General features: G+C 39.2%; 1 long non-coding RNA gene across 1 annotated transcript; it reads right to left on the bottom strand.

Annotated features, from left to right (window-relative positions):
• Nucleotides 1–312: 312 nt before the first annotated feature.
• Nucleotides 313–7,277, bottom strand: LOC127533727 (uncharacterized). The gene is made up of 2 exons (XR_007941473.1): nucleotides 6,392–7,277; nucleotides 313–1,488 (listed from the first exon to the last, which is right to left on the bottom strand). It is a non-coding gene; the product is annotated as an uncharacterized LOC127533727 (long non-coding RNA).
• Nucleotides 7,278–9,694: the final 2,417 nt, after the last annotated feature.

The raw sequence follows: 9,694 nt of genomic DNA, 5'->3' as shown, positions 1-9,694 counted from the left end.
AAAAATCCTCTAGAGAGGAAACATTGGAGAAATCCAAGGGAAGATTCGGCAAGAGGGACCCTCTTCCAGGGCTTGCTGTTGAACTGACCTTACAATCATCAAAGTGTGTGTTACATTTAAAAACTTAACAAAAAAGAAGGAAACTTATCTGGTCAGACCAGCAACCTCTTGTCAACATGAAAAACTCCAAAAATCCTCCAGAGAGGAAACATTGGAGAAATCCAAGGGAAGATTTCGGCAAGAGGGACCCTCTTCCAGGGCTTGCTGTTGAACTGACCTTACAATCATCAAAGTGTGTGTTACATTTAAAAACTTAACAAAAAAGAAGGAAACTTATCTGGTCAGACCAGCAACCTCTTGTCAACATGAAAAACTCCAAAAATCCTCTAGAGAGGAAACATTGGAGAAATCCAAGGGAAGATGTCGGCAAGAGGGACCCTCTTCCAGGGCTTGCTGTTGAACTGACCTTACAATCATCAAAGTGTGTGTTACATTTAAAAACTTAACAAAAAAGAAGGAAACTTATCTGGTCAGACCAGCAACCTCTTGTCAACATGAAAAACTCCAAAAATCCTCCAGAGAGGAAACATTGGAGAAATCCAAGGGAAGATTTCGGCAAGAGGGACCCTCTTCCAGGGCTTGCTGTTGAACTGACCTTACAATCATCAAAGTGTGTGTTACATTTAAAAACTTAACAAAAAAGAAGGAAACTTATCTGGTCAGACCAGCAACCTCTTGTCAACATGAAAAACTCCAAAAATCCTCTAGAGAGGAAACATTGGAGAAATCCAAGGGAAGATTTCGGCAAGAGGGACCCTCTTCCAGGGCTTGCTGTTGAACTGACCTTACAATCATCAAAGTGTGTGTTACATTTAAAAACTTAACAAAAAAGAAGGAAACTTATCTGGTCAGACCAGCAACCTCTTGTCAACATGAAAAACTCCAAAAATCCTCCAGAGAGGAAACATTGGAGAAATCCAAGGGAAGATTTCGGCAAGAGGGACCCTCTTCCAGGGCTTGCTGTTGAACTGACCTTACAATCATCAAAGTGTGTGTTACATTTAAAAACTTAACAAAAAAGAAGGAAACTTATCTGGTCAGACCAGCAACCTCTTGTCAACATGAAAAACTCCAAAAATCCTCTAGAGAGGAAACATTGGAGAAATCCAAGGGAAGATGTCGGCAAGAGGGACCCTCTTCCAGGGCTTGCTGTTGAACTGACCTTACAATCATCAAAGTGTGTGTTACATTTAAAAACTTAACAAAAAAGAAGGAAACTTATCTGGTCAGACCAGCAACCTCTTGTCAACATGAAAAACTCCAAAAATCCTCCAGAGAGGAAACATTGGAGAAATCCAAGGGAAGATTTCGGCAAGAGGGACCCTCTTCCAGGGCTTGCTGTTGAACTGACCTTACAATCATCAAAGTGTGTGTTACATTTAAAAACTTAACAAAAAAGAAGGAAACTTATCTGGTCAGACCAGCAACCTCTTGTCAACATGAAAAACTCCAAAAATCCTCCAGAGAGGAAACATTGGAGAAATCCAAGGGAAGATTCGGCAAGAGGGACCCTCTTCCAGGGCTTGCTGTTGAACTGACCTTACAATCATCAAAGTGTGTGTTACATTTAAAAACTTAACAAAAAAGAAGGAAACTTATCTGGTCAGACCAGCAACCTCTTGTCAACATGAAAAACTCCAAAAATCCTCTAGAGAGGAAACATTGGAGAAATCCAAGGGAAGATGTCGGCAAGAGGGACCCTCTTCCAGGGCTTGCTGTTGAACTGACCTTACAATCATCAAAGTGTGTGTTACATTTAAAAACTTAACAAAAAAGAAGGAAACTTATCTGGTCAGACCAGCAACCTCTTGTCAACATGAAAAACTCCAAAAATCCTCTAGAGAGGAAACATTGGAGAAATCCAAGGGAAGATGTCGGCAAGAGGGACCCTCTTCCAGGGCTTGCTGTTGAACTGACCTTACAATCATCAAAGTGTGTGTTACATTTAAAAACTTAACAAAAAAGAAGGAAACTTATCTGGTCAGACCAGCAACCTCTTGTCAACATGAAAAACTCCAAAAATCCTCTAGAGAGGAAACATTGGAGAAATCCAAGGGAAGATTTCGGCAAGAGGGACCCTCTTCCAGGGCTTGCTGTTGAACTGACCTTACAATCATCAAAGTGTGTGTTACATTTAAAAACTTAACAAAAAAGAAGGAAACTTATCTGGTCAGACCAGCAACCTCTTGTCAACATGAAAAACTCCAAAAATCCTCCAGAGAGGAAACATTGGAGAAATCCAAGGGAAGATTTGGCAAGAGGGACCCTCTTCCAGGGCTTGCTGTTGAACTGACCTTACAATCATCAAAGTGTGTGTTACATTTAAAAACTTAACAAAAAAGAAGGAAACTTATCTGGTCAGACCAGCAACCTCTTGTCAACATGAAAAACTCCAAAAATCCTCTAGAGAGGAAACATTGGAGAAATCCAAGGGAAGATGTCGGCAAGAGGGACCCTCTTCCAGGGCTTGCTGTTGAACTGACCTTACAATCATCAAAGTGTGTGTTACATTTAAAAACTTAACAAAAAAGAAGGAAACTTATCTGGTCAGACCAGCAACCTCTTGTCAACATGAAAAACTCCAAAAATCCTCCAGAGAGGAAACATTGGAGAAATCCAAGGGAAGATTTCGGCAAGAGGGACCCTCTTCCAGGGCTTGCTGTTGAACTGACCTTACAATCATCAAAGTGTGTGTTACATTTAAAAACTTAACAAAAAAGAAGGAAACTTATCTGGTCAGACCAGCAACCTCTTGTCAACATGAAAAACTCCAAAAATCCTCTAGAGAGGAAACATTGGAGAAATCCAAGGGAAGATTTGGCAAGAGGGACCCTCTTCCAGGGCTTGCTGTTGAACTGACCTTACAATCATCAAAGTGTGTGTTACATTTAAAAACTTAACAAAAAAGAAGGAAACTTATCTGGTCAGACCAGCAACCTCTTGTCAACATGAAAAACTCCAAAAATCCTCTAGAGAGGAAACATTGGAGAAATCCAAGGGAAGATTTCGGCAAGAGGGACCCTCTTCCAGGGCTTGCTGTTGAACTGACCTTACAATCATCAAAGTGTGTGTTACATTTAAAAACTTAACAAAAAAGAAGGAAACTTATCTGGTCAGACCAGCAACCTCTTGTCAACATGAAAAACTCCAAAAATCCTCCAGAGAGGAAACATTGGAGAAATCCAAGGGAAGATGTCGGCAAGAGGGACCCTCTTCCAGGGCTTGCTGTTGAACTGACCTTACAATCATCAAAGTGTGTGTTACATTTAAAAACTTAACAAAAAAGAAGGAAACTTATCTGGTCAGACCAGCAACCTCTTGTCAACATGAAAAACTCCAAAAATCCTCCAGAGAGGAAACATTGGAGAAATCCAAGGGAAGATTCGGCAAGAGGGACCCTCTTCCAGGGCTTGCTGTTGAACTGACCTTACAATCATCAAAGTGTGTGTTACATTTAAAAACTTAACAAAAAAGAAGGAAACTTATCTGGTCAGACCAGCAACCTCTTGTCAACATGAAAAACTCCAAAAATCCTCTAGAGAGGAAACATTGGAGAAATCCAAGGGAAGATTTCGGCAAGAGGGACCCTCTTCCAGGGCTTGCTGTTGAACTGACCTTACAATCATCAAAGTGTGTGTTACATTTAAAAACTTAACAAAAAAGAAGGAAACTTATCTGGTCAGACCAGCAACCTCTTGTCAACATGAAAAACTCCAAAAATCCTCTAGAGAGGAAACATTGGAGAAATCCAAGGGAAGATTTCGGCAAGAGGGACCCTCTTCCAGGGCTTGCTGTTGAACTGACCTTACAATCATCAAAGTGTGTGTTACATTTAAAAACTTAACAAAAAAGAAGGAAACTTATCTGGTCAGACCAGCAACCTCTTGTCAACATGAAAAACTCCAAAAATCCTCTAGAGAGGAAACATTGGAGAAATCCAAGGGAAGATTCGGCAAGAGGGACCCTCTTCCAGGGCTTGCTGTTGAACTGACCTTACAATCATCAAAGTGTGTGTTACATTTAAAAACTTAACAAAAAAGAAGGAAACTTATCTGGTCAGACCAGCAACCTCTTGTCAACATGAAAAACTCCAAAAATCCTCCAGAGAGGAAACATTGGAGAAATCCAAGGGAAGATTCGGCAAGAGGGACCCTCTTCCAGGGCTTGCTGTTGAACTGACCTTACAATCATCAAAGTGTGTGTTACATTTAAAAACTTAACAAAAAAGAAGGAAACTTATCTGGTCAGACCAGCAACCTCTTGTCAACATGAAAAACTCCAAAAATCCTCCAGAGAGGAAACATTGGAGAAATCCAAGGGAAGATTCGGCAAGAGGGACCCTCTTCCAGGGCTTGCTGTTGAACTGACCTTACAATCATCAAAGTGTGTGTTACATTTAAAAACTTAACAAAAAAGAAGGAAACTTATCTGGTCAGACCAGCAACCTCTTGTCAACATGAAAAACTCCAAAAATCCTCTAGAGAGGAAACATTGGAGAAATCCAAGGGAAGATGTCGGCAAGAGGGACCCTCTTCCAGGGCTTGCTGTTGAACTGACCTTACAATCATCAAAGTGTGTGTTACATTTAAAAACTTAACAAAAAAGAAGGAAACTTATCTGGTCAGACCAGCAACCTCTTGTCAACATGAAAAACTCCAAAAATCCTCCAGAGAGGAAACATTGGAGAAATCCAAGGGAAGATTCGGCAAGAGGGACCCTCTTCCAGGGCTTGCTGTTGAACTGACCTTACAATCATCAAAGTGTGTGTTACATTTAAAAACTTAACAAAAAAGAAGGAAACTTATCTGGTCAGACCAGCAACCTCTTGTCAACATGAAAAACTCCAAAAATCCTCTAGAGAGGAAACATTGGAGAAATCCAAGGGAAGATGTCGGCAAGAGGGACCCTCTTCCAGGGCTTGCTGTTGAACTGACCTTACAATCATCAAAGTGTGTGTTACATTTAAAAACTTAACAAAAAAGAAGGAAACTTATCTGGTCAGACCAGCAACCTCTTGTCAACATGAAAAACTCCAAAAATCCTCCTAGAGAGGAAACATTGGAGAAATCCAAGGGAAGATTCGGCAAGAGGGACCCTCTTCCAGGGCTTGCTGTTGAACTGACCTTACAATCATCAAAGTGTGTGTTACATTTAAAAACTAAACAAAAAAGAAGGAAACTTATCTGGTCAGACCAGCAACCTCTTGTCAACATGAAAAACTCCAAAAATCCTCCAGAGAGGAAACATTGGAGAAATCCAAGGGAAGATTTGGCAAGAGGGACCCTCTTCCAGGGCTTGCTGTTGAACTGACCTTACAATCATCAAAGTGTGTGTTACATTTAAAAACTTAACAAAAAAGAAGGAAACTTATCTGGTCAGACCAGCAACCTCTTGTCAACATGAAAAACTCCAAAAATCCTCCAGAGAGGAAACATTGGAGAAATCCAAGGGAAGATTCGGCAAGAGGGACCCTCTTCCAGGGCTTGCTGTTGAACTGACCTTACAATCATCAAAGTGTGTGTTACATTTAAAAACTTAACAAAAAAGAAGGAAACTTATCTGGTCAGACCAGCAACCTCTTGTCAACATGAAAAACTCCAAAAATCCTCTAGAGAGGAAACATTGGAGAAATCCAAGGGAAGATTCGGCAAGAGGGACCCTCTTCCAGGGCTTGCTGTTGAACTGACCTTACAATCATCAAAGTGTGTGTTACATTTAAAAACTTAACAAAAAAGAAGGAAACTTATCTGGTCAGACCAGCAACCTCTTGTCAACATGAAAAACTCCAAAAATCCTCTAGAGAGGAAACATTGGAGAAATCCAAGGGAAGATGTCGGCAAGAGGGACCCTCTTCCAGGGCTTGCTGTTGAACTGACCTTACAATCATCAAAGTGTGTGTTACATTTAAAAACTTAACAAAAAAGAAGGAAACTTATCTGGTCAGACCAGCAACCTCTTGTCAACATGAAAAACTCCAAAAATCCTCCAGAGAGGAAACATTGGAGAAATCCAAGGGAAGATTCGGCAAGAGGGACCCTCTTCCAGGGCTTGCTGTTGAACTGACCTTACAATCATCAAAGTGTGTGTTACATTTAAAAACTTAACAAAAAAGAAGGAAACTTATCTGGTCAGACCAGCAACCTCTTGTCAACATGAAAAACTCCAAAAATCCTCCAGAGAGGAAACATTGGAGAAATCCAAGGGAAGATGTCGGCAAGAGGGACCCTCTTCCAGGGCTTGCTGTTGAACTGACCTTACAATCATCAAAGTGTGTGTTACATTTAAAAACTTAACAAAAAAGAAGGAAAACTTATCTGGTCAGACCAGCAACCTCTTGTCAACATGAAAAACTCCAAAAATCCTCCAGAGAGGAAACATTGGAGAAATCCAAGGGAAGATTTTGGCAAGAGGGACCCTCTTCCAGGGCTTGCTGTTGAACTGACCTTACAATCATCAAAGTGTGTGTTACATTTAAAAACTTAACAAAAAAGAAGGAAACTTATCTGGTCAGACCAGCAACCTCTTGTCAACATGAAAAACTCCAAAAATCCTCTAGAGAGGAAACATTGGAGAAATCCAAGGGAAGATGTCGGCAAGAGGGACCCTCTTCCAGGGCTTGCTGTTGAACTGACCTTACAATCATCAAAGTGTGTGTTACATTTAAAAACTAAACAAAAAAAGAAGGAAATTTATCTGGTCAGACCAGCAACCTCTTGTCAACATGAAAAACTCCAAAAATCCTCCAGAGAGGAAACATTGGAGAAATCCAAGGGAAGATTTTGGCAAGAGGGACCCTCTTCCAGGGCTTGCTGTTGAACTGACCTTACAATCATCAAAGTGTGTGTGCCAGAGTCCAGGGAGAAAACGGCCTTCTCCACTCCATACGACTTGTACCAATTCGTGATGCTTCCGTTCGGGTTCTTCGGAGCCCCAGCCACGTTCCAGCGTCTCATGGACGGGGTACTGTGGCCGCACGCGGCATATGCAGCCGCCTACCTGGATGACGTTATCATCCACAGCAACAGCTGGGCGGCGCATGTGCAACAAGTGGCCGCGGTGCTGGAGTCCTTGAGACAGGCGGAGCTGACGGCCAACCCGAAGAAGTGCGCGGTTGGACGAAGGGAGGTACGGTATCTGGGTCACCACTTGGGTTCAAACGCAGTAAAGAAAAGTGTAACTTTATGGTGAAATGCTGCCAAACAACAAATTACTGTTTATATTAGAAAAATACACATCCTTGGTGTGGATTTTATTTTCTTTACTCTGTCATCCTTCTTTGTTATTTGTTACGGTTTAACATCAAAATGTAAATTAACATTTTTTTCTGTGATTTTACCAAATATTATCTGAAATTTCAGGAAATGAGGAAACAAATCTGTAAAATAACAGTTACAACATAATTTATCTTTCAAAACATGACAACCATTTACAAAATAATGATATTTTTGTCACAGATTTCAATCCAGAAAGAAAAATGGTGAGATTTTATGTTCAAACATTATCAGAGAGCAAATTACAAATAGTAAATGAACAGATTTTTGATTTGGACACTATTTACAGTGGTGACATGTTATTTCTTGTCTTTTTTAACACAGTAAATACATAAATTAATACTTTTTTGTTGGCTTTACTCGTTATTTTCTGTCAATTATACAAAACAAAGGAAATCTGTGGAACCACTGCTTCAGATGGTTTACCATTATAATCTTATTTTACAGATATTTGCTGTAATCTGAAAGACAAATGATGCATATTAATGATAAATCATGGTTGAACTGTTGCTTCACACATTTTCACCTGTTTTGTTTTACTCCAGATAATAACTGGTAAAGTCACAGAAAAAAAAGTACTGATTTACATCCTGACTGTAAAAAACACGCCACGTTTATAAATTCTGTCCAAATCACAACTGTGTGGTTCTACAAATACTCAACTGTTCTGTTCAAATGTTTGACGGTAAAATTACACCACTTTACTTTCTGGGTTGAATCACAGACTAATATATTATTTCATGCTCATCTGTTGTTATTTGGAAGAAAAAGTGTATATATTATTGATCATTTATTTTCTAACTGGTACAGTACTGATCTTCCCTGTTTGGTTAAATTACAGACAATAATAACCAATAAAATCACAGAAAAAAATATTCATTTACTTGTTAATGTTAAACTAAAACAGACAACACAGAAGGACAAACATGTACATAAAATCCACATCAAAAACCTGTATTTTTAAAAATGGAAACTTGTTGTTTGACAGCATTTCAGCATAAAGTTACACTTTGTTTTACTGGGCTTAAATCAGCAAAGACACATTTTCATTTTACTCATATTGTCTGATATTTGAAAGGAAAGTTATGTACAGAAAGGATTTTAAAACAGGAATCTCATTTCTTATTCTGTTATTTTACAGATTGTCCCTGTTTTGGAAATTACAATAAATAAAATGACAGATTAAAGTATTGAATTGCATGTTGACTGATAAAAACAGACCCAAAATGTAAATAGTGTCCAAATCTAAACTCAATTGTTGTACAAGCAGTCATTAGTTGTTTACAATGTTTGAGTGTAAAATGACACACAGTCACTGCAGCCAGAGATACAGCTCTGTTCTAAAAACGAGTTATTCAGCAGCAGATCCTTACCTTGTAGAAGAAACCTTCATCATCCACTTTCCACACTGAGAGCAGATCACTTTCTGCTACAACTCCTTTCCACGTCCCTCCTCTCTCTGTTCAAATCGTTGCTCCACTTGGCAGTAACGTCTCCAAACATCAACCAACATGACGGCAAACTTTGTCCAAAACCAGCAAGAAAAAACACTGTGTCCACCTGCTCCAACTTTACCTCCTTCTCATTTAACAAACCTAAACCGCTCCACCAAACTGCTCCATCTATCATCCAACAACAGTCTCAACACTGAAAAAAATGAGTCTTTTCAGTGTCCTCAAACCACACAAACGTTCCCCGTGTTTCTCCTGAAGCCACGAGGATGAAAAAGTTGAGTAAAATCCAGAGAAAAGAGAAAAACTTGGATTTGCATCTGCAGTAAATGACATCCACTGAGTTCTCTGAGTTACTGAGGTCTGAACACTCTGAACCTCATCATGGAGACAAAGAGACCAAACACATGTTAAATCAAAACAAAACATGTTAAATCAAAACAAAACATGCTGAAACTTAACCACTGTGAAAAACCATGACTACCAGAAAAATAGACAGATTTTTCATGAGGACAATGTTGACAGTTTTGACCTGTTTTTTCTTTCTTTTCTTTTCTTTTTCGACAATCATCATGTGAATTAATACTTTAATCTGCAATAAAACAGGGTCCACCTGTAAAATAACACTGTGAGAAATGATTTTCCTGTTCTGAAATCCTTTACATACATCAGTTTTCTCTCACATAACAGCAAATATCAGCACAATAAAAAGATGTTTGCTGATTCAAACGCAGTAAAGAAAAGTGTAACTTTATGGTGAAATGCTGCCAAACAACAAATTACTGTTTATATTAGAAAAATACACATCTTTGGTGTGGATTTTATTTTTTACTCTGTCATCCTTCTTTGTTGTTTGTTACAGTTTAACATCAAAATGTAAATTAACATTTTTTTTCTGTGACTTCACCAATT

Source organism: Acanthochromis polyacanthus, chromosome 4 (genome assembly GCF_021347895.1).
Source record: "Acanthochromis polyacanthus isolate Apoly-LR-REF ecotype Palm Island chromosome 4, KAUST_Apoly_ChrSc, whole genome shotgun sequence".
NCBI classification, from domain to species: domain Eukaryota; kingdom Metazoa; phylum Chordata; class Actinopteri; family Pomacentridae; genus Acanthochromis; species Acanthochromis polyacanthus.
Note: the sequence above shows the minus strand (reverse complement) of the source record. Positions and strands in the feature narration are given on the sequence as shown.